This window comes from Ranitomeya imitator, chromosome 3 (assembly GCF_032444005.1).
Source record: "Ranitomeya imitator isolate aRanImi1 chromosome 3, aRanImi1.pri, whole genome shotgun sequence".
NCBI classification, from domain to species: domain Eukaryota; kingdom Metazoa; phylum Chordata; class Amphibia; order Anura; family Dendrobatidae; genus Ranitomeya; species Ranitomeya imitator.
In genome coordinates this window covers 291,542,878-291,570,405 of record NC_091284.1, presented here as the reverse complement: position 1 = coordinate 291,570,405, position 27,528 = coordinate 291,542,878, and the positions used below count along the sequence as shown (strand labels likewise).

At 44.8% G+C, this 27,528-nt stretch overlaps 1 protein-coding gene across 8 annotated transcripts in view; it reads right to left on the bottom strand.

Moving 5' to 3' along the window:
- The window catches only part of LOC138669788 (plasma membrane calcium-transporting ATPase 4-like), a 486,684-nt gene that overhangs the window by 225,040 nt on the left and 234,116 nt on the right, over window positions 1-27,528 (bottom strand). The window lies entirely within an intron of this gene.

Genomic DNA, 27,528 nt, shown 5'->3' with positions numbered 1-27,528 from the left:
TCTCCTCACTCACTCACATCAGCAGACTACCGTCTCCTCTCTCACCTCACTCCTCTCTGCAGCTTCCTCTCCTCTGAGTCCTCACACACCGCCCGCCTCCTCCTCTCCCTGCTCACCGCGGACTTCAGTATCTTCTCCCACAGACATTACCTGCTTCTCTGCAGTCTGCTCGAATGCTCTTAGAGCGCGCAGCGTGTGACATGACCGGCGTCAGGGGGACCATGATGCACTTGGGCTGCTGCTGCTTAAAGGTACAGCACCCATTTCTGCCCCATACAGTACTCAGGGCAGCAATGCCCTGATGGCGGCCTTGCGCCCGAAACCCCCTCCCCCCGCAGCAGCTGGGACTGAGGTGGGTGAGCGGGGGGATCCCCGGACTTAAAAAAAAAAAAAAAAAAAAATTTAACTTGCTCAGGTGCTGCCCCCCTGCATTGTCCCCGCCCTAGGCACGTGCCCTCAAGTGCCTAGTGGCAAATACGGCCCTGCTGACAGGTTTTTAAGGGGAACCTGTCAGTCGATTCATACTACCAAAACCACGGGCAGCATCACTCAGACTGCAAACAGGAAAGTTTATCTCTGCAATGCTGGGACGTTTCAGAGAGAATAGTTTGAAGAGCTGGAGGGGTAATTTAGTGAGAGAACGGACTAATCTGTTGCTATCGTCTGTGGGCTTCTCACTCCATGTCTCTAGATCAGGGGTGGGCAATTTATTTTCCCGAGGGGCCAGATGAAAGACCATGACTGTTGTGGAGGCCGAACCAATAGCATGAAAATAATTCTACTCAATATTAATTAATATTAATTGTATCACTTAATATTGAGCAGAATTAAGTATGCTGACACCCCCTATATATCTTTAAACCCCCACAGCCCCTTATATACAGCATGAGCCCCACACAGCCTACCCATATACAGCATGAAACCAGCCTCTCATCTCCTCTCCTCAGCAGCCTCTCCTCTCCTCTCCTCAGCAGCCTCCCCTCACCAGCCTCTCCTCTCCTCAGCAGCCTCCCCTCACCAGCCTCTCATCTCCTCTCCTCAGCAGCCTCCCCTCACCAGCCTCTCATCTCCTCTCCTCAGCAGCCTTCCCTCACCAGCCTCTCATCTCCTCTCCTCAGCAGCCTCCCCTCACCAGCCTCTCATGTCCTCTCCTCAGCAGCCTCCCCTCAGCAGCCTCTCATGTCCTCTCCTCAGCAGCCTCCCCTCACCAGCCTCTCATGTCCTCTCCTCAGCAGCCTCCCCTCAGCAGCCTTTCCTCTCCTTTCCAGCCCCTCTTCTCCTTTCCAGCCTCTCCTCTCCAGCCTCTCCTCTCCTGCCTCTCCTCTCCTCTCCAGCCTCTCCTCTCCTTTCCAGCCTCTCCTCTCCTTTCCAGCCTCTCCTCTCCTCTCCAGCCTCTCATCTCATCTCCTTTCCAGCCTCTCCTCTCCTTTCCAGCCTCTCATCTCCTCTCCAGCCTCTCATCTCCTCTCCTTTCCAGCCTCTCATCTCTTCTCCTTTCCAGCCTCTCCTTTCCAGCCTCTCCTCTCCTGCCTCTCATCTCCTCTCCAGCCTCTCATCTCCTCTCCTTACCAGCCTCTCATCTTCTCTCCTTACCAGCCTCTCATCTCCTCTCCTTACCAGCCTCTCATCTCCTCTCCTTTCCAGCCTCTCATCTCCTTTCCAGCCTCTCCTCTCCTGCCTCTCATCTCCTCTCCAGCCTCTCATTTCTCCTTACCAGCCTCTCATCTCCTCTCCTTTCCAGCCTCTCATCTCCTCTCCAGCCTCTCTTCTCCTTTCCAGCCTCTCCTCTCCAGCCTCTCATCTCCTCTCCTTTCCAGCCTCTACTTTCCAGCCGCTCATCTCCTTTCCAGCCTCTCATCTCCTCTCCTTACCAGCCTCTCATCTCCTCTCCTTTCCAGCGTCTCCTTTCCTCTCCAGCCTCTCCTCTCCTTACCAACCTCTCCTCTCCTTTCCAGCCTCTCCTCTCCTGCCTCATCTCCTTTCCAGCCTCTCCTCTCCTTATCAGCCTCTCATCTCCTCTCCTTTCCAGCCTCTCCTCCCCAGCCTTTCCTCTCCTCTCCAGCCTCTCCTCACCAGCCTCTCATCTCCTCTCCTTTCCAGCCTCTCCTCTCCAGCCTCTCCTCTCCTTACCAGCCTCTCCTCTCCTTTCTAGCCTCTCCTCTCCTGCCTCATCTCCTTTCCAGCCTCTCCTCTCCTTATCAGCCTCTCATCTCCTCTCCTTTCCAGCCTCTCCTCCCCAGCCTTTCCTCTCCTCTCCAGCCTCTCCTCACCAGCCTCTCATCTCCTCTCCTTTCTAGTCTCTCCTCTCCAGCCTCTCCTTTCCAGCCTCCTCTCCTTTCCAGCCTCTCCTCTCCTTTCCAGCCTCTCCTCTCCTGCCTCTCATCTCCTTTCCAGCCTCTCCTCTCCTTTCCAGCCTCTCCTCCCCTGCCTCTCCTCTCCTGCCTCTCATCTCCTTTCCAGCCTCTCCTCTCCTGCCTCTCCTCTCCAGCCTCTCCTCTCCTTTCCAGCCTCTCCTCTCCTGCCTCTCATCTCCCTTCCAGCCTCTCCTCTAATTACTAGCCTCTCCTCTCCTGCCTCTCATCACCTCCCCTTAGCAGCCTCCCCTCTCCTCACTCACATCAGCAGACTACCGTCTCCTCTCTCACCTCACTCCTCTCTGCAGCTTCCTCTCCTCTGAGTCCTCACACACCGCCCGCCTCCTCCTCTCCCTGCTCACCGCAAACTTCAGTATCTTCTCCCACAGACATTACCTGCTTCTCTGCAGTCTGCTCCAGTGCTCTTAGAGCGCGCAGCGTGTGATATGACCGGCGTCAGGGGGACCATGATGCACTTGGGCTGCTGCTGCTTAAAGGTACAGCACCCATTTCTGCCCCATACAGTAGTCAGGGCAGCAATGCCCTGATGGCGGCCTTGCGCCCGAAACCCCCTCCCCCCGGGGCAGCTGGGACTGAGGTGGGTGGGCGGGGGGACCCCCGGACTTTAAAAAAAATATATTTTTTTTTTTAAACTTGCTCAGGTGCCACCCCCCTGCATTGTCCCCGCCCTAGGCACGTGCCCTCAAGTGCCTAGTTGCAAATACGGCCCTGTTTCCCGTTACTCATTTATTCTCCATCTCCACAGCTTCACTTTGCTTCACCACAATACAGCTCAGTACTACAGTGCAGTTACATAGTTACATAGTTACATAGTTATTAAGGTTGAAGGAAGACTATAAGTCCATCTAGATCAACCCATAGCCTAACCTAACACGCCCTAACATGTTGATCCAGAGGAAGGCAAAAAAAAAACATGTGGCAAGAGTAAGCTCCACATTGGGGAAAAAAATTCCTTCCCGACTCCACATACGGCAATCAGACTAGTTCCCTGGATCAATGCCCTATCAAGGAATCTAGTGTATATACCCTGTAACATTATACTTTTCCAGAAAGGTATCCAGTCCCCTCTTAGGCCGGCTTCACACTCAGCGTATGAAAATACGGTCCGTATATTACGGCCGTAATACGCTGAAAAGTCCCGAAAATAGTGGTCCGTAGCTCCTCCGTAGGCAGGGTGTGTCAGCGTTTTTTGCGCATGGCATCCTCCGTATGTAATCCGTATGGCATCCGTACTGCGTGGTTTTCTCGCAGGCTTGCAAAACCAACATACCGCTATAGAAGTGATCCATGTGTCCCAGAAAGAAAAAAAAAATATATATATATATACTGTATATATACTGTATATATATATACAGTGGGGCAAAAAAGTATTTAGTCAGTCAGCAATAGTGCAAGTTCCACCACTTAAAAAGATGAGAGGCGTCTGTAATTTACATCATAGGTAGACCTCAACTATGGGAGACAAACTGAGAAAAAAAAATCCAGAAAATCACATTGTCTGATTATTAACAATTTATTTGCATATTATGGTGGAAAATAAGTATTTGGTCAGAAACAAACAATCAAGATTTCTGGCTCTCACAGACCTGTAACTTCTTCTTTAAGAGTCTCCTCTTTCCTCCACTCATTACCTGTAGTAATGGCACCTGTTTAAACTTGTTATCAGTATAAAAAGACACCTGTGCACACCATCAAACAGTCTGACTCCAAACTCCACTATGGTGAAGACCAAAGAGCTGTCAAAGGACACCAGAAACAAAATTGTAGCCCTGCACCAGGCTGGGAAGACTGAATCTGCAATAGCCAACCAGCTTGGAGTGAAGAAATCAACAGAGGGAGCAATAATTAGAAAATGGAAGACATACAAGACCACTGATAATCTCCCTCGATCTGGGGCTCCACGCAAAATCCCACCCCGTGGGGTCAGAATGATCACAAGAACGGTGAGCAAAAATCCCAGAACCACGCGGGGGGACCTAGTGAATGAACTGCAGAGAGCTGGGACTAATGTAACAAGGCCTACCATAAGTAACACACTACGCCACCATGGACTCAGATCCTGCAGTGCCAGACATGTCCCACTGCTTAAGCCAGTACATGTCCGGGCCCGTCTGAAGTTTGCTAGAGAGCATTTGGATGATCCAGAGGAGTTTTGGGAGAATGTCCTATGGTCTGATGAAACCAAACTGGAACTGTTTGGTAGAAACACAACTTGTCATGTTGGAGGAAAAAGAATACTGAGTTGCATCCATCAAACACCATACCTAAACATGAAAACATCATGCTTTGGGGCTGTTTCTCTGCAAAGGGGCCAGGACGACTGATCCGGGTACATGAAAGAATGAATGGGGCCATGTATCGTGAGATTTTGAGTGCAAACCTCCTTCCATCAGCAAGGGCATTGAAGATGAAACGTGGCTGGGTCTTTCAACATGACAATGATCCAAAGCACACCGCCAGGGCAACGAAGGAGTGGCTTCGTAAGAAGCATTTCAAGGTCCTGGAGTGGCCTAGCCAGTCTCCAGATCTCAACCCTATAGAAAACCTTTGGAGGGAGTTGAAAGTCCGTGTTGCCAAGCGAAAAGCCAAAAACATCACTGCTCTAGAGGAGATCTGCATGGAGGAATGGGCCAACATACCAACAACAGTGTGTGGCAACCTTGTGAAAACTTACAGAAAACGTTTGACCTCTGTCATTGCCAACAAAGGATATATTACAAAGTATTGAGATGAAATTTTGTTTCTGACCAAATACTTATTTTCCACCATAATATGCAAATAAAATGTTAAAAAAACAGACAATGTGATTTTCTGGATTTTTTTTTCAAAGTTTGTCTCCCATAGTTGAGGTCTACCTATGATGTAAATTACAGACGCCTCTCATCTTTTTAAGTGGTGGAACTTGCACTATTGCTGACTGACTAAATACTTTTTTGCCCCACTGTATATATATATATATATATATATATATATATATATATATATATATATATATATATATATATATATATATATATATGTCAGTAGACACATATATGTATATATATTAATATTTTTTCCAGCGCTATACAGCTTGAAAGCCGGTAATTCAATTACCGGCTTTTTATTTCTCCTTCCTAAAACCCGACATGATTTGAGACATGGTTTACATACAGTAAACCATGTCTTCTCTCCTTTTTTTTTGCAGATTCCACACTACTAATGTCAGTAGTGTGTATCTGCAAAATTTGGCCGTTCTAGCTAGTAAATTAAAGGGTTAAATGGCGGAAAAAATTGGCGTGGGCTCCCGCGCAATTTTCTCCGCCAGAGTAGTAAAGCCAGTGACTGAGGGCAGATATTAATAGCCTGGAGAGGGTCCACGGTTATTGGCCCCCCCCTGGCTAAAAACACCTGCCCCCAGCCACCCCAGAACAGTCACATCTGTAAGATGCGCCTATTCTGGCACTTGGCCACTCTCTTCCCATTCCCGTGTAGCGGTGGGATATGGGGTAATGAAGGGTTAATGCCACCTTGCTATTGTAAGGTGACATTAAGCCAAATTAATAATGGGAAGCCTGGTAGCTTTCTAGGTAAGTTCCCACGATCTAATAACAGCCAGCAGAGGGCGCCTCACCGCAAATGAAGATAAATATAGATCATTGATCTATATTTAGCCTCATTCCCCGGGGTTTTGCAGCAAGGAGCAGCCTGCATTAGCGGAACTCCTTGCTGCAAAATGTTTTAACCCCTTCAGAAGGATTTACATCGTTGGACGTTACAGATCTGCGGAGGGTAAGGATATTGTTGGTTTATTATGTTTTTTTACTTACAGAACGAGGGTCTTCAGTGACTGGATTGGGCATAGAATAAAATACTCCAACAACCATTGTTTTTATTTCATTAAAATAATTTTAAATAATGTGTTTGTGTTTTATTTAACCCTTTACTACAATTGGATTAATAATGGATAGGTGTCATAATTGACGCCTCTCCATTATTAATTTGGCTTAATGTCACCTTACAATAGCAAGGTGGCATTAACCCTTCATTACCCCATATCCCACCGCTACACGGGAATGGGAAGAGAGTGGCCAAGTGCCAGAATAGGCGCATCTTCCAGATGTGCCTTTTCTGGGGTGGCTGGGGGCAGATATTTTTAGCCAGGGGGGCCAATAACCGTGGACCCTCTCCAGGCTATTAATATCTGCCCTCAGTCACTGGCTTTACTACTCTGGCGGAGAAAATTGCGCGGGAGCCCACGCCAATTTTTTCCGCCATTTAACCCTTTATTTTAAGAGCTAGAACGGCCAAATTTTGCAGATACACACTACTGACATTAGTAGTGTGGAATCTGCAAAAAAAATATAGAGAAGACATGGTTTACTGTATGTAAACCATGTCTCAAAGCATGTCGGGTTTAGGAAGGAGAAAGAAAAAGCCGGTAATTGAATTACCGGCTTTCAAGCTGTATAGCGCTGGAATACATATTAATATATATACATATATGTGTCTCACTGACATATATATATACCTATTCTATGTGTACACATTTATTCTACCTATTGGACTGTAAGCTGTCAGTGTGATTTTACTGTACACCGCACTGAATTGCCGGCTTTTCTCTCTAACAGCGCTGCGTATTTCTCGCAAGTCACACTGCTTGTCCGTGTGTAATCCGTATTTTTCACGCTTCCATAGACTTTCATTGGCGTATTTCTTGCGCAGTACGGTGACAAACGCAGCATGCTGCGATTTTGTACGGCCGTAGAAAGCCGTATAATACTGATCAGTAAAATACGGCAGATAGGAGCAGGGGCATAGAGAATAATTGTGCCGTATTTTTTGCGAGTTTTACGGACGTAGTTTCTGCGCTCTTAAGTCCGTAAAACTCGCAAGTGTGAAGCCGGCCTTAAATTTAAGTAATGAATCACTCATTACAACATCATACGGCAGAGAGTTCCATAGTCTCACTGCTCTTACAGTAAAGAATCCGCGTCTGTTATTATGCTTGAACCTTTTTTCCTCCAAACTCAGAGGATGCCCCCTTGTCCCGGTTTCAGGTCTATGATTAACCCCTTCATGACCCAGCCTATTTTGACCTTAAAGACCTTGCCGTTTTTTGCAATTCTGACCAGTGTCCCTTTATGAGGTAATAACTCAGGAACGCTTCAACGGATCCTAGCGGTTCTGAGATTGTTTTTTCGTGACATATTGGGCTTCATGTTAGTGGTAAATTTAGGTCAATAAATTCTGCGTTTATTTGTGATAAAAACGGAAATTTGGCGAAAATTTTGAAAATTTCGCAATTTTCACATTTTGAATTTTTATTCTGTTAAACCAGAGAGATATGTGACACAAAATAGTTAATAAATAACATTTCCCACATGTTTACTTTACATCAGCACAATTTTGGAAACAAAATTTTTTTTTGTTAGGAAGTTATAAGGGTTAAAATTTGACCAGCGATTTGTCATTTTTACAACGAAATTTACAAAACCATTTTTTTTAGGGACCACCTCACATTTGAAGTCAGTTTGAGGGGTCTATATGGCTGAAAATACCCAAAAGTGACACCATTCTAAAAACTGCACCCCTCAAGGTACTCAAAACCACATTCAAGAAGTTTATTAACCCTTCAGGTGTTTCACAGCAGCAGAAGCAACATGGAAGGAAAAAATGAACATTTAACTTTTTAGTCACAAAAATTATCTTTTAGCAACAATTTTTTTATTTTCCCAATGGTAAAAGGAGAAACTGAACCACGAAAGTTGTTGTCCAATTTGTCCTGAGTACGCTGATACCATAGAAAACTAAGGGTTACTTGTTTCATATATTGATTTTCCTGACCCTATGCTGTTTATCAGCTTATGATTTATATACAATTTGTCCTGAGTACGCCGATACCCCATATGTGGGGGTAAACCACTGTTTGGGCGCACGGCAGGGCTTGGAAGGGAAGGAGCGCCATTTGACTTTTTGAATCAAAAATTGGCTCCACTCTTTAGCGGACACCATGTCACGTTTGGAGAGCCCCCGTGTGTCTAAAAATTGGAGCTCCCCCACAAGTGACCCCATTTTGGAAACTAGACGCCCCAAGGAACTTATCTAGATGCATACTGAGCACTTTGAACCCCCAGGTGCTTCACAAATTAATCCGTAAAAATGAAAAAGTACTTTTTTTTCACAAAAAAATTCTTTTAGCCTCAATTTTTTCATTTTCACATGGGCAACAGGATAAAATGGATCCTAAAATGTGTTGGGCAATTTCTCCTGAGTACACCAATACCTCACATGTGGGGGTAAACCACTGTTTGGGCACATGGTAAGGCTCGGAAGGGAAGGAGCGCCATTTGACTTTTTGAATGAAAAATTATTTCCATCGTTAGCGGACACCATGTCGCGTTTGGAGAGCTCCTGTGTGCCTAAACATTGGCGCTCCCCCACAAGTGACCCCATTTTGGAAACTAGACCCCCCAAGGAACTTATTTAGATGCCTAGTGAGCACTTTAAACCCTCAGGTGCTTCACAAATTGATCTGTAAAAATGAAAAAGTACTTTTTTTTCACAAAAAAATTCTTTTCGCCTCAATTTTTTCATTTTCACATGGGCAGTAGGGTAAAATGGATCATAAAACTTGTTGGGCAATTTCTCCCGAGTACGTCGATACCTCATATGTGGGGGTAAACCACTGTTTTGGCACTCGGCAGGGCTCGGAAGGGAAGGCGCGCCATTTGACTTTTTGAATGGAAAATTAGCTCCAATTGTTAGCGGACACCATGTCGCGTTTGGAGAGCCCCTGTGTGCCTAAACATTGGAGCTCCCCCACAAGTGACCCCATTTTGGAAACTAGACCCCCCAAGGAACTTATCTAGATGCATATTGAGCACTTTAAACCCCCAGGTGCTTCACAGAAGTTTATAACGCAGAGCCATGAAAATAAAAAATAATTTTTCTTTCCTCAAAAATGATTTTTTAGCCTGGAATTTCCTATTTTGCCAAGGATAATAGGAGAAATTGGACCCCAAATATTGTTGTCCTGTTTGTCCTGAGTACGCAGATACCCAATATGTGGGGGTAAACCACTGTTTGGGCGCACGGCAGGGCTCGGAAGGGATGGCACGCCATTTGGCTTTTTAAATGGAAAATTAGCTCCAATCATTAGCGGACACCATGTCACGTTTGGAGAGCCCCTGTGTGCCTAAACATTGGAGATCCCCCAGAAATGACACCATTTTGGAAACTAGACCCCCAAAGGAACTAATCTAGATGTGTAGTGAGGACTTTGAACCCCCAAGTGCTTCACAGAAGTTTATAACGCAGAGCCATGAAAAAAAAAAAAAAAATTATTTTCTCAAAAATGATCTTTTAGCCTGCAATTTTTTATTTTCCCAAGGGTAACAGGAGAAATTTGACCCCAAAAGTTGTTGTCCAGTTTCTCCTGAGTACGCTGATACCCCATATGTGGGGGTAAATCACTGTTTGGGCACATGCCGGGGCTCGGAAGTGAAGTAGTGACGTTTTGAAATGCAGACTTTGATGGAATGCTCTGTGGGCGTCACGTTGCGTTTGCAGAGCCCCTGATGTGGCTTAACAGTAGAAACCCCCCACAAGTGACCCCATTTTGGAAACTAGACCCCCAAAGGAACTTATCTAGATGTGTGGTGAGCACTTTGAACCCCCAAGTGCTTCATAGAAGTTTATAATGCAGAGCCGTGAAAATAATAAATACGTTTTCTTTCCTCAAAAATAATTATTTAGCCCAGAATTTTTTATTTTCCCAAGGGTTACAGAAGAAACTGGACCCCAAAAGTTGTTGTCCAGTTTCTCCTGAGTACGCTGATACCCCATATATGGGGGTAAACCACTGTTTGGGCACATGCCGAGGCTCGGAAGTGAAGTAGTGACGTTTTGAAATGCAGACTTTGATGGAATGCTCTGTGGGCGTCACGTTGCGTTTGCAGAGCCCCTGATGTGGCTTACCAGTAGAAACCCCCCACAAGTGACCGCATTTTGGAAACTAGACCCCGAAAGGAACTTATCTAGATGTGTGGTGAGCACTTTGAACCCCCAAGCGCTTCATAGAAGTTTATAATGCAGAGCCGTGAAAATAATAAATACGTTTTCTTTCCTCAAAAATAATTATTTAGCCCAGAATTTTTTAATTTTCCCAAGGGTAACAGGAGAAATTTGACCCCAATATTTGTTGTCCAGTTTCTCCTGAGTACGGTGATACCCCATATGTGGGGGTAAACTACTGTTTGGGCACATGCCGGGGCTTGGAATTGAAGTAGTGACGTTTTGAAATGCAAACTTTGATGGAATGCTCTGCGGGCGTCACGTTGCGTTTGCAGAGCCCCTGATGTGCCTTAACAGTAGAAACCCCCCACAAGTGACCCCATTTTGGAAACTAGACCCCGAAAGGAACTTATCTAGATATGTGGTGAGCACTTTGAACCCCCAAGTGCTTCATAGAAGTTTATAATGCAGAGCCGTGAAAATAATAAATACGTTTTCTTTCCTCAAAAATAATTATTTAGCCCAGAATTTTTTATTTTCCCAAGGGTTACAGGAGAAATTGGACCCCAAAAGTTGTTGTCCAGTTTCTCCTGAGTACGCTGATACCCCATGAGTGGGGGTAAACCACTGTTTGGGCACACGTCGGGGCTCAGAAGGGAAGTAGTGACTTTTGAAATGCAGACTTTGATGGAATGGTCTGCGGGTGTCACGTTGCGTTTGCAGAGCCCCTGGTGTGCCTAAACAGTAGAAACCCCCACAAGTGACCCCATTTTAGAAATTAGACCCCCCAAGGAACTTATCTAGATATGTGGTGAGCACTTTGAACCCCCAAGTGCTTCACAGACGTTTACAACGCAGAGCCGTGAAAATAAAAAATCATTTTTCTTTCCTCAAAAATTATGTTTTAGCAAGCATTTCTTTATTTTCACAAGGGTAACAGGAGAAATTGGACCCCAGTAATTGTTGCGCAGTTTGTCCTGAGTATGCTGGTACCCCATATGTGGGGGTAAACCACTGTTTGGGCACACGTCAGGGCTCGGAAGTGAGGGAGCACCATTTGACTTTTTGAATACGAGATTGGCTGGAATCAATGGTGGCGCCATGTTGCGTTTGGAAACCCCTGATGTGCCTAAACAGTGGAAACCCCTCAATTCTACCTCCAACACTAGCCCCAACACACCCCTAACCCTAATCCCAACTGTAGCCATAACCCTAAACACAACCCTAACCGCAACACACCCCTAACCACAACCCTAACCCCAACACACCCCTAACCATAACCACAACCCTAATTCCAACCCTAACCCTAAGGCTATGTGCCCACGTTGCGGATTCGTGTGAGATATTTTCGCACCATTTTTGAAAAATCCGCGGGTAAAAGGCACTGCGTTTTACCTGCGGATTTTCCGCGGATTTCCAGTGTTTTTTGTGCGGATTTCACCTGCGGATTCCTATTGAGGAACAGGTGTAAAACGCTGCGGAATCCGCACAAAGAATTGACATGCTGCGGAAAATACAACGCAGCGTTTCCGCGTGGTATTTTCTGCACCATGGGCACAGCGGATTTGGTTTTTCATATGTTTACATGGTACTGTAAACCTGATGGAACACTGCTGCGGATCCGCAGCCAAATCCGCACCGTGTGCACATAGCCTAATTCTAAAGGTATGTGCACACGCTGCGGAAAACGCTGCGGATCCGCAGCAGTTTCCCATGAGTTTACAGTTCAATGTAAACCTACGGGAAACAAAAATCGCTGTGCCCATGCTGCGGAAAAACTGCACGGAAACGCAGCGGTTTACATTCCGCAGCATGTCACTTCTTTGTGCGGATTCCGCAGCGGTTTTACAACTGCTCAAATAGAAAATCGCAGTTGTAAAACCGCAGTGAAATGCGCAGAAAAACCGCGGTAAATCCGCCATAAATCCGCAGCGGTTTAGCACTGCGGATTTATCAAATCCGCAGCGGAAAAATCCGCAGAGGACCAGAATACGTGTGCACATACCGAAACCCTAACCCTAGCCCTAACCCTAACCCTACCCCTAACCCTACCCCTACCCCTAGCCCTAACCCTAACCCTAGCCCTAACCCTACCCCTACCCCTAACCCTAACCCTACCCCTAACCCTATTCTAACATTAGTGGAAAAAAAAAATTTTCTTTATTTTTTTATTGTCCCTACCTATGGGGGTGACAAAGGGGGGGGTCATTTATTATTTTTTTTATTTTGATCACTGAGATAGATTATATCTCAGTGATCAAAATGCACTTTGGAACGAATCTGCCGGCCGGCAGATTCGGCGGGCGCACTGCGCATGCGCCCGCCATTTTGGAAGATGGCGGCGCCCAGGGAGAAGACGGACGGGACCCCGGCTGGATCGGTAAGTATGATGGGGTGGGGGGAGACCACGGGGGGGGGATCGGAGCACGGGGGGGGGGAATCGGAGTGCGGGAGGGGTGGAACGGAGCACGGGGGGGGCGTGGAACGGAGCACGGGGGGGGCTGGAACGTTGCACGGGGGGGTGGAACGGAGCACCGGGGGGGTGGATCGGAGTGCAGGGGGGGTGATTGGAGCACGGGGGGGTGATTGGAGCACGGGGGGAGCGGACAAGAGCACGGGGGGGGAGCGGAGCACTGGATGGAGGGGAGCCGGAGCAGTGTACCGGCCAGATCGGAGGGCTGGGGGGGCGATCGGAGGGGTGGGGTGGGGGCACACTAGTATTTCCAGCCATGGCCGATGATATTTCAGCATCGGCCATGGCTGGATTGTAATATTTCACCCGTTATAATGGGTGAAATATTACAAATCGCTCTGATTGGCAGTTTCACTTTCAACAGCCAATCAGAGCGATCGTAGCCACGAGGGGGTGAAGCCACCCCCCCTGGGCTAAACTACCACTCCCCCTGTCCCTGCAGATCGGGTGAAATGGGAGTTAACCCTTTCACCCGATCTGCAGGGACGCGATCTTTCCATGACGCCGCATAGGCGTCATGGGTCGGAATGGCACCGACTTTCATGACGCCTACGTGGCGTCATGGGTCGGGAAGGGGTTAAAAAGATCATCAGAAAGGTCTTTGTACTGTCCCCTCATATATTTATACATTAACATAAGATCACCCCTTAGTCTTCGTTTTTCCAAACTAAATAGCCCCAAGTGTAATAACCTATCTTGGTATTGCAGACCCCCCAGTCCGCTAATAACCTTGATCGCTCTTCTCTGCACCCGCTCTAGTTCAGCTATGTCTTTCTTATACAACGGAGACCAGAACTGTGCACAGTATTCTAAGTGTGGTCGAACTAGTGACTTGTATAGAGGTAAAATTATGTTCTCCTCATGAGTATCTATGCCTCTTTTAATGCATCCCATTATTTTATTTGCCTTTGTAGCAGCTGCCTGACACTGGCCACTGAATATGAGTTTGTCATCCACCCATACACCCAGGTCTTTTTCATTGACGTTTTTGCCCAGAGTTTTAGAATTAAGCACATAATTATACATCTTATTACTTCTACCCAAGTGCATGACCTTACATTTATCCCCATTAAAGCTCATTTGCCATTTATCAGCCCAAGCTTCTAGTTTACATAAATCATCCTGTAATATAAAATTGTCCTCTTCTGTATTGATTACCCTGCAGAGTTTAGTGTCATCTGCAAATATTGAAATTCTACTCTGAATGCCCCCTACAAGGTCATTAATAAATGTTAAAAACAAGAGGGCCCAATACTGACCCCTGTGGTACCCCACTGCTAACCGCTACCCAGTCCGAGTGTGCTCCATTAATAAACACCCGTTTCCTATCACTGAGCCAGCTCTCAACCCACTTGCACATATTTTCCCCTATCCCCATTATTCTCATTTTATGTATCAACCTTTTGTGTGGCACCGTATCAAAAGCTTTTGAAAAGTCCATATATACTACATCCACTGGGTTCCCTTGGTCCAATCCGGAACTTACCTCTTCATAGAAACTGATCAAATTAGTCTGACATGAACGGTCCCTAGTAAACCCGTGCTGATACTGGGTCATGAGGTTATTCCTCTTCAGATACTCCAGTATAGCATCCCTTAGAATGCCCTCCAGGATTTTACCCACAGTAGAGGTTAAGCTTACTGGCCTATAATTTCCGAGTTCAGTTTTTGTCCCCTTTTTGAATATTGGCACCACATTTGCTATACGCCAGTCCTGCGGTACAGACCCTGTTATTATGGAGTCTATAAAGATTAAAAATAATGGTCTATCAGTGACTGTACTTAATTCCTGCAGTACTCGGGGGTGTATCCCATCCGGGCCCGGAGATTTGTCAATTTTAGTGATTTTTAGACGCCGCCGCACTTCCTGCTGGGTTAAGCAGGTGACATTTAATGGGGAATTTTTATCACTATTCATTTTGTCTGCCATGGGATTTTCTTGTGTAAATACTGATGAAAAAAAGTCATTTAGCATATTGGCTTTTTCCTCATCCACCATTTCACCCAGACTATTTTTAAGGGGGCCAACACTATCAGTTTTTAGTTTCTTACTATTTATGTAGTTAAAGAATATTTTATGATTATTTTTACTCTCAATGAGTCTCTCTGTCTCAATCTTTGCTGCCTTGATTTGCTTTTTACAGAATTTATTTCATTTTCTGTATTTATTTAATGCCTCATCACTACCTACTTCCTTTAATTCTCTAAATGCTTTCTTTTTGTCACTTATTGCGCTCCTTACAGCTCTATTTAGCCATATTGGTTTCCTCCTATTTCTAGCATGTTTATTCCCATACGGTATATACTGTGCACAGGTCCTATCCAGGATGCTAATAAATGTCTCCCATTACGCAGCAGAATATGGGGCAAATGTTTATATGGAGCATCTTATGGGGCCATAATCAACCTTTATACAGCATTGTATGGGGCATGATATTCTGTGGAGCATCTTATGGGGTCCAAATCAACCTTTATGCAGCATTATATGGGGCAAATGTTTCTATGAAGCATCTTATGGGGCCATAATCAACCTTTATGCAACATTATATGGGGCATATTTTCTATGGAGCATCTTATGGGGCCATCATCAACCTTTATGCAGCATTGTATGTGGCACATTTTCTATGAAGCATCTTATGGGGCTATAATCAACCTTTATGCAACATTATACGGGGCACATTTTCTATGGAGCATCTTATGGGGCCACAATCAACCTTTATGCAGCATTGTATGGGGCACATTTTCTATGGATCATCTTATGGGGCCCAAATCAACCTTTATGCAGCATTACATGGGGCACATTTTCTATGGAGCATCTTATGGGGCCATAATCAACCTTTATGCAGCATTACATGGGGCACATTTTCTATGGAGCATCTTATGGGGCCATAATCAAACTTTATACAGCATTGTATGGGGCATAATATTCAATGGAGCATCTTATGGGGCCCAAATCAACCTTTATGCAGCATTATATGGGGCAAATGTTTCCATGGAGCATCTTATGGGGCCAAAATCAACCTTTATGCAGGATTGTATGGGGCAAATGTTTCTATGGAGCATCTCATGGGGCCAAAATCAACCTTTATGCAACATTATATGGGGCACATTGTCTATGGAGCATCTTACGGGGCCATAATCAACCTTTATGCAGCATTGTATGGGGCACATTTTCTATGGAGCATCTTATGGGGCCATAAGCAACCTTTATACAGCATTGTATGGGGCATGATATTCTGTGGAGCATCTTATGGGGCCCAAATCAACCTTTATGCAGCATTATATGGGGCAAATGTTTCTATGAAGCATCTTATGGGGCTATAATTAACCTTTATGCAACATTATATGGGGCACATTTTCTATGGAGCATCTTATGGGGCCATAATCAACCTTTATGCAGCATTGTATGGGGAACATTTTCTATGGAGCATCTTATGGGGCCATAATCAAACTTTATATAGCATTGTATGGGGCATAATATTCAATGGAGCATCTTATGGGGCCCAAATCAACCTTTATGCAGCATTATATAGGGCAAATGGTTCCATGGAGCATCTTATGGGGCCAAAATCAACCTTTATGCAGGATTGTATGGGGCAAATGTTTCTATGGAGCATCTCATGGGGCCAAAATCAACCTTTATGCAACATTATTTGGGGCACACTTTCGATGGAGCATCTTATGGGGCCATAATCAACCTTTGTGCAGCATTATATGGGGCATATTTTTGTATGAAGCAACTTATGGGGCCCATAATGAACTTTATGGAGCATTATATGGGGCATATTTTGTATGGAGCATCTTATGGGGCCCATCATGAACTTTATGGAGCATTATATGGGGCTCCTGATTCAATATGGATATTCAAAAACACTTAACCTACTGATGTCTCAATTAATTTTACTCTTATTGGTATCTATTTTTATTTTAGAAATTTACCAGTAGCTGCTGCACTTCCCACCCTAGGCTTATACTCGAGCGTTTCCCATTTTTTTTGTGGCAAAATTAGGGGTCTCTGCTTATACTCGGGTCGACTTATACTCGAGTATATACGGTATGTTGCCAGTATGGCCAGAACTTATCTTCTCTGCTACTGGCGCATTGGAACCCCCATCCGGGGCACTCTCTTCATCTCACTTCTCTATCCCGTCTTGGCCCGTTACCTTTGAGTTATAAACTTGGAGCTGTACTGTTAGGCGTACTGTCCTAAGACCAGTCTCCGAACGATCACTCTACCTCTCGATCAATTCGCTCCCCTAGGATCTCACTATCCTCTGTCACAGTCTTCTCTCAAGTTAGAGACTCCCAAGTCATGCGGCTCTGCTCACTGAGCAGACCTAAGGTCTGCTTTCTGTGCCCTATCAGATGTCATGAAAGGAAACTGCCTCTGTCCCTTAACGCTCCCACTGTGGGCTAGTCCCAAACTTTAATACTCATGCTCCCAACCATTAGGCAATACACAATACTAACACTATTAACGCATGTCACAGTTCACATCACACAATACACTCCTCCTTCAATGGGGAACATGGGTAGTATAGCCAACTCCCGACCAAGTTTATTATACAGCATTGCACAAGTGTATGAGGAAGTATTGATAAATAGCCGGCCTTGAATATTTCTAGCAGACAAAAATAAATCCCGTTGCTAAGGAAACAAGTATTAAACTTTGACAATAGCACATGCTAAGTTTTAGCAGAAAAGGTTATGTCATTTTGAAATTGTGAATCAGAAAAATTAACCATGTCAGGTGAAGATTAGAACTTTCTGGTTTCAGCAGGATACTGCAGCCGCCCACCAGTCTCCTATTGCCAGTCAGAAACTCAATGAAATCAGGTGAGAAATTCACCACATTCTCCTGATTTAGCCCCTTCAGATTATTCTCTTTTCAAAACTCAAAAAAAATCATTGAAAGGATGAAAATTTATGACAAACAAGATTGTAATTGATGCTGTGGCATAATAGTTTGTAGAACAGGATTAAAAAATAAAAAATGTGAAGGATTAGAAATACTTTTTGATCAATGCAATAAACATGTAGAGTTTAAAGTTGAATAAAATATTAATTAAAAAACATGAATTTGTTTTCTAGGAAAGTCCAATATAAATATAATCAACTTTACCAAGTTTAATTCTAGGAAACTGATCTGCATGCAAATCTGCCTCCAGAGCTTATTATAAATGAAAGAATGATGCTAGTGTGAGACATGTAATGACTGACACTTTGGTCTCAATCACATATACAGCTCTGCCTCGAATTCAGAATTCAACACAGGACAGCAGAAAAGAACTTGGTCTCATTACAAAAACATTTACAGCTCCAGTCCCGCAGCTTCCATGTCATGCTCAGCAAGCGTGGGGGAGGGGCAGTACAGCAGAGATGAAAGCTCTTTGAGAAGACAACTGCAAATGTGTTTGTTGTATTTGTAATGACACAAGGTTCAACTTAGTTGTACTGTGTTAACTTATAATCAGGCACCTCTCTGCAACAGAGCTGACAGCACAAAGCAAAAACTAAGTGTTGGCTCAGTAATTAATACTTTTTCTTTGTATTTTTGCATTGTGTGCAAGCCGGGGTGTGGCCTCCCTTTCCTGAGCTGGACATTACATTTAAAGGTTACCTCAGACTGGTGACCACTGGTTGGGACCCGGTCCTTTTGTCTGCCATTATTCACACACTGAGGTCAACTCTGACACATGGTAAGGTTTTTAATATTAAACCGTGTAGGACCGTCCCGATACGAGTCATTTTGTCGACGGTGGGATGGCTAAAACAGTATTAATAAGAACACTGTTATTTATGCATTTTTGCTTTTTTACATAGTTACAGCAGGGTTTTTGCTCATTTTGACTCTTGTAGGTTTTGTCTGTGATTAACACTGTAGTTTGCAGCACTACGGTCCTTGGTGGAAACCCCACCAAGGACAACATCTGCAAGGAGTTTGTATGTACTTGCGAGCAGGGCCCTCACTCCTCCTGGTATCTGTTTTGAACTGTATTTCTGTTATGCTGTAATGTCTATTGTCTGTACAAGTCCCCTCTATAATTTGTAAAGCGCTGCGGAATATGTTGGCGCTATATAAATAAAATTATTATTATTATTATTATTATGTTCTCCCCATGTTTGAGTGGGTTTCCTCTGCGTTCTCTAGTTTCCTCGCACACTCCAAAACACACTGATATCGAATTTAGATTGTGAGCCTCAATGGGGACATTGACGATGATGTCTGTAAAGCGCTGTGGAATTAATGGCGCTATATAAGTGAGTAAAATGAATAAGTGCCGTTGAAAATCTCTGTAATAAGATGAAGTTCTCTTCTGCTGTACTGTGCTAGTTCTGATCTCACTGTAAACAGGTGTGTGATTATGAGAGCAAAGAGTCAGTCATTACATGTCTCACACTTGTAACACCACCTTTTATTTCAAAAAAGCTCTAGAGGAAGATTATCAGGGGTAGATATAGTCTTTAACAACTCATTTCCATATGAGGAACACGTGGAGATCTCTGAAATAACATATTGAATCTATCAAGGTAACATTTTACTATGATCTGCTTAACCATATAGATGGCTTAGGAGGGTTGATCATACTGACAAATTCCCATTAATGAGAATTCTGTCAGATATACTAACATTCCTGTCTTAGTAAATTATTGCCTTATACAGTGGCTTACAAAAGTATTAAACCCCACCCTTCCCTGGCATTTTTTGCATTTTGCGACCTCATAACCTGAAAATTCACTGTTTTTAAAAAGGCTTGCATCAGTTCATGTAAAGAACATACCTACAATTGAACTTTTTTTTTCTTTTTATTGTGAAGCAAACAACAAATAGGACAAAACTTCAAGTCTAAAGGTACTGTCACACTAGACGATATCGCTAGCGATCCGTGACGTTGCAGCGTCCTCGCTAGCGATATCGTCCAGTGTGACAGGCAGCAGCGATCAGGCCCCTGCTGGGAGATCGCTGGTCGGGGAAGAAAGTCCAGAACTTTATTTCGTCGCTGGACTCCCCGCAGACATCGCTGAATCGGTGTGTGTGACACCGATTCAGCGATGTCTTCACTGGTAACCAGGGTAAACATCGGGTAACTAAGCGCAGGGCCGCGCTTAGTAACCCGATGTTTACCCTGGTTACCATCGTAAAAAAACAAACAGTACATACTTACATTCAGCTGTCTGTCCCTTGCCGTCTGTTTGCTGCACTGACTGCTGGCCGCAAAGTGAAAGTGAAAGCACAGCACAGCGGTGAGTCACACAGCGGTGACTCACCGCTGTGGCTGTGCTCTGCTTTCACTTTACGGCCAGCAGTCAGTGCAGCAAACAGACGGCAAGGGACAGACAGCTGAATGTAAGTATGTACTGTTTGTTTTTTTACGATGGTAACCAGGGTAAACATCGGGTTACTAAGCGCGGCCCTGCGCTTAGTTACCCGATGTTTACCCTGGTTACCGGGGACCTCGGGATCGTTGGTCGCTGGAGAGCTGTCTGTGTGACAGCTCTCCAGCGACCAAACAGCGACGCTGCAGCGATCCGGATCGTTGTCGGTATCGCTGCAGCGTCGCTTAGTGTGACGGTACCTTAACCACAGACTGTGAATTGGATTAAGGTCTGGGCTTTGACTGGGCCACTCCACAACATTTATGTGCACACGTTGCGGATTTGCCTGTGGTATTTTCCGTGCGGACTCTGCATCTCTTGGCAGAAAATGCAGGTCAAAATCTGCACTTTTTTATGCGGTGCTTTTTTTCCTGCGGATTTGCTGCAGATTTTGTGCGGATTTCATGCATTTTTACCAATGTGTTTTCCTATAATGGAATGGGTGCAGAAACGCACAAATAATTGACATGGTCCTTTTTTTTTTAATCCGCTGCGGATTCCGTGTGGAATTTTCCACATTATTAGCACAGCATTTTTATTTTCCCATTGATTTACATTGTACTGTAAATCACATGCGGTTCTGCAGCGTTTCTGCATGGAAAAATCGCTGCGGATCCGCAATAAATCCGCAACGATTTCCCACATTTCCCCTTAAACCACTTGAGTGTTGCTTTAGCAGTATGCTTTGGGTCACTGTCCCGTTGGAAGGTGAACCGCGCCCCAGTCTCAAATCACTGATAGACGGAAACAAGATTTTTTTTGCTGAAGAATATCCCTGTATTTCGCAGAATCCATCTTCCCCTCGACTCGGACTATTTTCCCTGTCCCTAGTGCAGGAAAAAATTCCCATGTCATGATGCTCCTGCCAAGACCATGTTTCACTGTGCGACTGGTGTTTTTTCAGCCATGAGAAGTGTTGGTTTCACATAGCGTTTACCTCGGCGACCAAAAAGTAAAATTTTGGTCTCATCTGACCACAGCACCTTTCTCCGTACATTTGGGAATTCTTCGCGTCCTTTGGCAATCTCAAAATGAGCCCTAGGCTGCCGTCACACTAGCAGTATTTGGTCAGTATTTTACATCAGTATTTGTAAGCCAAAACCAGGAGTGGGTGATAAATGCAGAAGTGGTGCATATGTTTCTATTATACTTTTCCTCTAATTGTTCCACTCCTGGTTTCGGCTTACAAATACTGATGTAAAATACTGACCAAATGCTGCTAGTGTGACGGCAGCCTTACAATTTTTGTAAGTAAAGGCTTTTGACATTTTTTTTTTTGTTAGGAAGTTATGAGGCCAGGTGCCCACGATCCAGAACTAGTAGCGCTTTGGGTGCAGCGCACGTTCGCTGCGTCCAAAGCGCTGCCTTCTATGGAACACAGGTGAATCCGCATGTGTTCACTAAACCATGCAGATTCATCGCGTTTAATACATTCTATCAGTGGAATTTCTTTTGCGGAGGCCAGTGTCTCTGCAAGAGAAATTGACATGCTGCAGTCTGGAAAGATGCACCGCATGTCAGTGTCTGCGGTTGATCTTCGGTCATATGTAGACACATAGTGGACATGAGATTGCTTGAAATCCCATCCACTATGCTGCAACAGCAGCTGTACGCAGCGCCAAACCTGCAGCAACTCTGGATCGTGGGCACATACCCTCAGGGTTAAAAGTTGAGCAGCAATTTCTAATTTTAACAACAACATTTACAAAACCATTTTTATTTTTTAAGGGACATCACATTTGAAGTCACTTTGAGGGGCCTACATGACAGAAAATACCGAAAAGTGACACTATTATAAAAACTGTACCCCTCAAGTTGCTCAAAACCACGTTCAAGAAGGTCACTAACCCTTCAGGTGCTTCACAGGAATTAATTGAATGTGAAAGGAAAAAATCAACTTCTTTTCCACAAAATTTTTCCTTTAGACCCAATTTTTTTTACTTTCATAAGTGTAACATGAGAAACTGGACCATACAATTCAGTCCAGAAAGGAAAGAAATGAGCGGCACTGCCCCCACAACTCGGGTCCACACTGGACCAGCTTCAGGTGGTAACACAATATATTGCTAGATGTCACTCTCCAAAATCCGTGATAACATGGGACTCTTCAGAAATGATAGTCTATTGTCCACAAATTCTTGAAAGGAGAAAATGAAGGCACTCACCAGTCTTCCAAAAGATCCAAAATATTCCTTTATTAACACCAACTCCAGATAAAATTCATGGCCGGGGGAGAGGGAGCCCAAGCTCGTGTGAGCAGAGGTGGACGACAGCCGTTTCGCGCTGTGCCTGCGCTTCTACGGGTCTTGACCAGAACTTCAACGGAGGGTGAGTATATGTTTATTTTTTATTTTAAGTCTGTATACTACATGGCTCTGTGCTGTATACTCCGTCGCTGTGCAATATACTATGTGGCTGGGCAATATACTACGTGGCTGGGCAATATACTACGTGGATGGGCAATATACTACGTGACTGGACAATATACCAATATATCAAAATGAATATCCCATGGAGCTCTGGATTTGGAATGATACTCCAAATCAAAGTGGAAAATCAAATTACATTCTGATCCAACTTCAGTGGAAATGCCTCAAGACAAGGAAATGATGTTAAGTCATGTGTGCGTTACCTCCATGTGCCTGTATAACCTCCCCACCATGCCTGGGCATGCTCCTGATGAGGTGGCGGATGGTCTCCTGAGGGATCTCCTCCCAGACCTGGACTAAAGCATCCGCCAACTCCTGGACAGTCTGTGGTACAATGTGATGTTGGTGGATGGTGCGAGACATGATGTCCCAATTGTTCAATCGGATTCAGGTCTGGGGAATAGGCGGGCCAGTCCATAGCTTCAATGCCTTCATCTTGCAGGAACTGCTGACACACTCCAGCCACATGAAGTCTGGCATTGTCCTGCATTAGGAGGAACCCAGGGCCAACCGCACCAGCATATGGTCTCACAAGGGGTCTGAGGATCTCATCTCGGTACCTAATGGCAGTCAGGCTACCTCTGGCGAGCACAAGGAGGGCTGTGCGGCCCTCTAAAGAAATGCCACCCCACACCATTACTGACCCACTGCCAAACCGGTCATGCTGAAGGATGTTGCAGGCAGCAGATCGCTCTCCACGGCGTCTACGGACTCTGTCACGTCTGTCACATGTGCTCAGTGTGAACCTGCTTTCATCTGTGAATAGCACAGGGCGCCAGTTTCAAATTTGCCAATCCTGGTGTTCTGTGGCAAATGCTAATCATCTTGCACGCTGTTGGGCTGTGAGCACAACCCCCATCTGTGGCACTCAGACCATCCTCATGTAGTTGGTTTCTAACCGTTTGTGCAGACACGTGCACATGTGTGGCCTGCTGAAGGTCATTTTGCAGGGCTCTGGCAGTGCTCCTGTTCCTCCTTGCACAAAGGCTGAGGTAGCGGTCCTGTTGCTGGGTTGTTGCCCTCCTACGGGCCCCTCCACGTCTCCTGGTGTACTGGCCTGCATCCTGGTAGTACCTCCAGCCTCTGGACACTACGCTGACAGACACAGCAAACCTTCTTGCCACAGCTCGCATTGATGTGACATCCTGGATGAGCTGCACTACATGAGCCACTTGTGTGGGTTGTAGAATCCATCTCATGCTAACACGAGTGTGAAAGCACAACCAACATTCAAAAGTGACCAAAACATCAGCCAGAAAGTATTGGTACTGAGATGTGGTCTGTGGTCCCCACCTGCAGAACCACTCCTTTATTGAGTGTGTCTTGATAATTGCCAATAATTTCCATCTGTTGTCTATTCCATTTCCACAACAGCATGTGAAATTGATTGTCAGTGTTGATTAATAAGTGTATCTCAGCAAGGACAAAAAATTACCACTAACCAATATTTACTATATCCAACAGCAGGTTAGAAATTACACGTTAAAACTTAACTTTTACTTATATTTGTTAAAATCACGAACGTGACCGTGAGCGAACAAGGTGCCAGTGTTTTTAAAAACCAAAAAATCATAACACAGACCACAACAGGTAAGAGTTCAAATGGAACAGTATTTGTGGAGCATATGTTTCAAAATCTATCATACATACAGTGGGGCAAAAAAGTATTTAGTCAGTCAGCAATAGTGCAAGTTCCACCACTTAAAAAGATGAGAGGCGTCTGTAATTTACATCATAGGTAGACCTCAACTATGGGAGACAAACTGAGAAAAAAAAATCCAGAAAATCACATTGTCTGTTTTTTTAACATTTTATTTGCATATTATGGTGGAAAATAAGTATTTGGTCAGAAACAAACAATCAAGATTTCTGGCTCTCACAGACCTGTAACTTCTTCTTTAAGAGTCTCCTCTTTCCTCCACTCATTACCTGTAGTAATGGCACCTGTTTAAACTTGTTATCAGTATAAAAAGACACCCGTGCACACCCTCAAACAGTCTGACTCCAAACTCCACTATGGTGAAGACCAAAGAGCTGTCAAAGGACACCAGAAACAAAATTGTAGCCCTGAACCAGGCTGGGAAGACTGAATCTGCAATAGCCAACCAGCTTGGAGTGAAGAAATCAACAGTGGGAGCAATAATTAGAAAATGGAAGACATACAAGACCACTGATAATCTCCCTCGATCTGGGGCTCCACGCAAAATCCCACCCCGTGGGGTCAGAATGATCACAAGAACGGTGAGCAAAAATCCCAGAACCACGCGGGGGGACCTAGTGAATGAACTGCAGAGAGCTGGGACCAATGTAACAAGGCCTACCATAAGTAACACACTACGCCACCATGGACTCAGATCCTGCAGTGCCAGACGTGTTCCACTGCTTAAGCCAGTACATGTCCGGGCCCGTCTGAAGTTTGCTAGAGAGCATTTGGATGATCCAGAGGAGTTTTGGGAGAATGTCCTATGGTCCGATGAAACCAAACTGGAACTGTTTGGTAGAAACACAACTTGTCGTGTTTGGAGGAAAAAGAATACTGAGTTGCATCCATCAAACACCATACCTACTGTAAAGCATGGTGGTGGAAACATCATGCTTTGGGGCTGTTTCTCTGCAAAGGGGCCAGGACGACTGATCCGGGTACATGAAAGAATGAATGGGGCCATGTATCGTGAGATTTTGAGTGCAAACCTCCTTCCATCAGCAAGGGCAGTGAAGATGAAACGTGGCTGGGTCTTTCAACATGACAATGATCCAAAGCACACCGCCAGGGCAACGAAGGAGTGGCTTCGTAAGAAGCATTTCAAGGTCCTGGAGTGGCCTAGCCAGTCTCCAGATCTCAACCCTATAGAAAACCTTTGGAGGGAGTTGAAAGTCCGTGTTTCCAAGCGAAAAGCCAAAAACATCACTGCTCTAGAGGAGATCTGCATGGAGGAATGGGCCAACATACCAACAACAGTGTGTGGCAACCTTGTGAAGACTTACAGAAAACGTTTGACCTCTGTCATTGCCAACAAAGGATATATTACAAAGCATTGAGATGAAATTTTGTTTCTGACCAAATACTTATTTTCCACCATAATATGCAAATAAAATGTTAAAAAAACAGACAATGTGATTTTCTGGATTTTTTTTTCTCAGTTTGTCTCCCATAGTTGAGGTCTACCTATGATGTAAATTACAGACGCCTCTCATCTTTTTAAGTGGTGGAACTTGCACTATTGCTGACTGACTAAATACTTTTTTGCCCCACTGTATGACACTATACCACAATGAGCAAGCTCAAAAAACCATATAGGGTGGGTCAATCTCCAACCTATTAAATTTATACCACCAATAGCACTAGAATACATATATGCCTCACCACATTAATAATGCACACCAGCATATGTTCGGTAAGTGTCTATGCGTGGATTCATCTAGCAACAGCGTTTATAATTTATACTCATCCTTCTGGGACCGATGCTGCCAGCGGTGCCTCCTTAGAGTTTCTGGGGCTTAGGGGCGGATCATGCCGCACTAGCCATAGTTCCCCGTTATATCCAGTGTCTGGGAGGATGAGTATAAATTATAAACGCTGTTGCTAGATGAATCCACGCATAGACACTTACCGAACATATGCTGGTGTGCATTATTAATGTGGTGAGGCATATATGTATTCTAGTGCTATTGGTGGTATAAATTTAATAGGTTGGAGATTGACCCACCCTATATGGTTTTTTGAGCTTGCTCATTGTGGTATAGTGTCATATGTATGATAGATTTTGAAACATATGCTCCACAAATACTATTCCATTTGAACTCTTACCTGTTGTGGTCTGTGTTATGATTTTTTGGTTTTTAAAAACACTGGCACCTTGTTCGCTCACGGTCACGTTCGTGATTTTAACAAATATAAGTAAAAGTTAAGTTTTAACGTGTAATTTCTAACCTGCTGTTGGATATTGATTAATAAGTGGACATTTTGTTTTCAGAGAAGTTTGATTTACTTGGAGTTATATTCTGCTGTTTAAGCGTTCCCTTTATTTTTTTGAGAAGTATATACCGTATATACTCGAGTATAAGCCGACCCGAGTATAAGCCGACCCCCCTAATTTTGCCACAAAAAACTGGGAAAACTTATTGACTCGAGTATAAGCCTAGGGTGGAAATGCAGCATTTACCGGTGAATTTCAAAAATAAAAATAGATCATTATTTCCCCATAGCTGTGCCATATAGTGCTCTGCACCGTTCATATTTCCCCATAGGTGTGAACCATATAGTGCTCTGCACCGTTCATTATGCCCCCTAGCTGTGCCATATACGGTGCTCTGCACCGTTCATTGTGCCCCATAGATGTGCCATATACGGTGCTCTGCACCGTTCACTGTGCCCCATAGCTGTGCCATATACGGTGCTCTGCACCGTTCACTGTGCCCCATAGCTGTGCTGTGCCATATACGGTGCTCTGCACCGTTCACTGTGCCCCATACATAGCTGTGCTGTGCCATATACGGTGCTCTGCACCGTTCACTGTGCCCTATAGCTGTGCTGTGCCATATACGGTGCTCTGCACCGTTCACTGTGCCCCATAGCTGTGCTGTGCCATATACGGTGCTCTGCACCGTTCACTGTGCCCCATAGCTGTGCTGTGCCATATACGGTGCTCTGCACCGTTCACTGTGCCCCATAGCTGTGCTGTGCCATATACGGTGCTCTGCACCGTTCACTGTGCCCCATAGCTGTGCTGTGCCATATACGGTGCTCTGCACCGTTCACTGTGCCCCATACATAGCTGTGCTGTGCCATATACGGTGCTCTGCACCGTTCACTGTGCCCTATAGCTGTGCTGTGCCATATACGGTGCTCTGCACCGTTCACTGTGCCCCATAGCTGTGC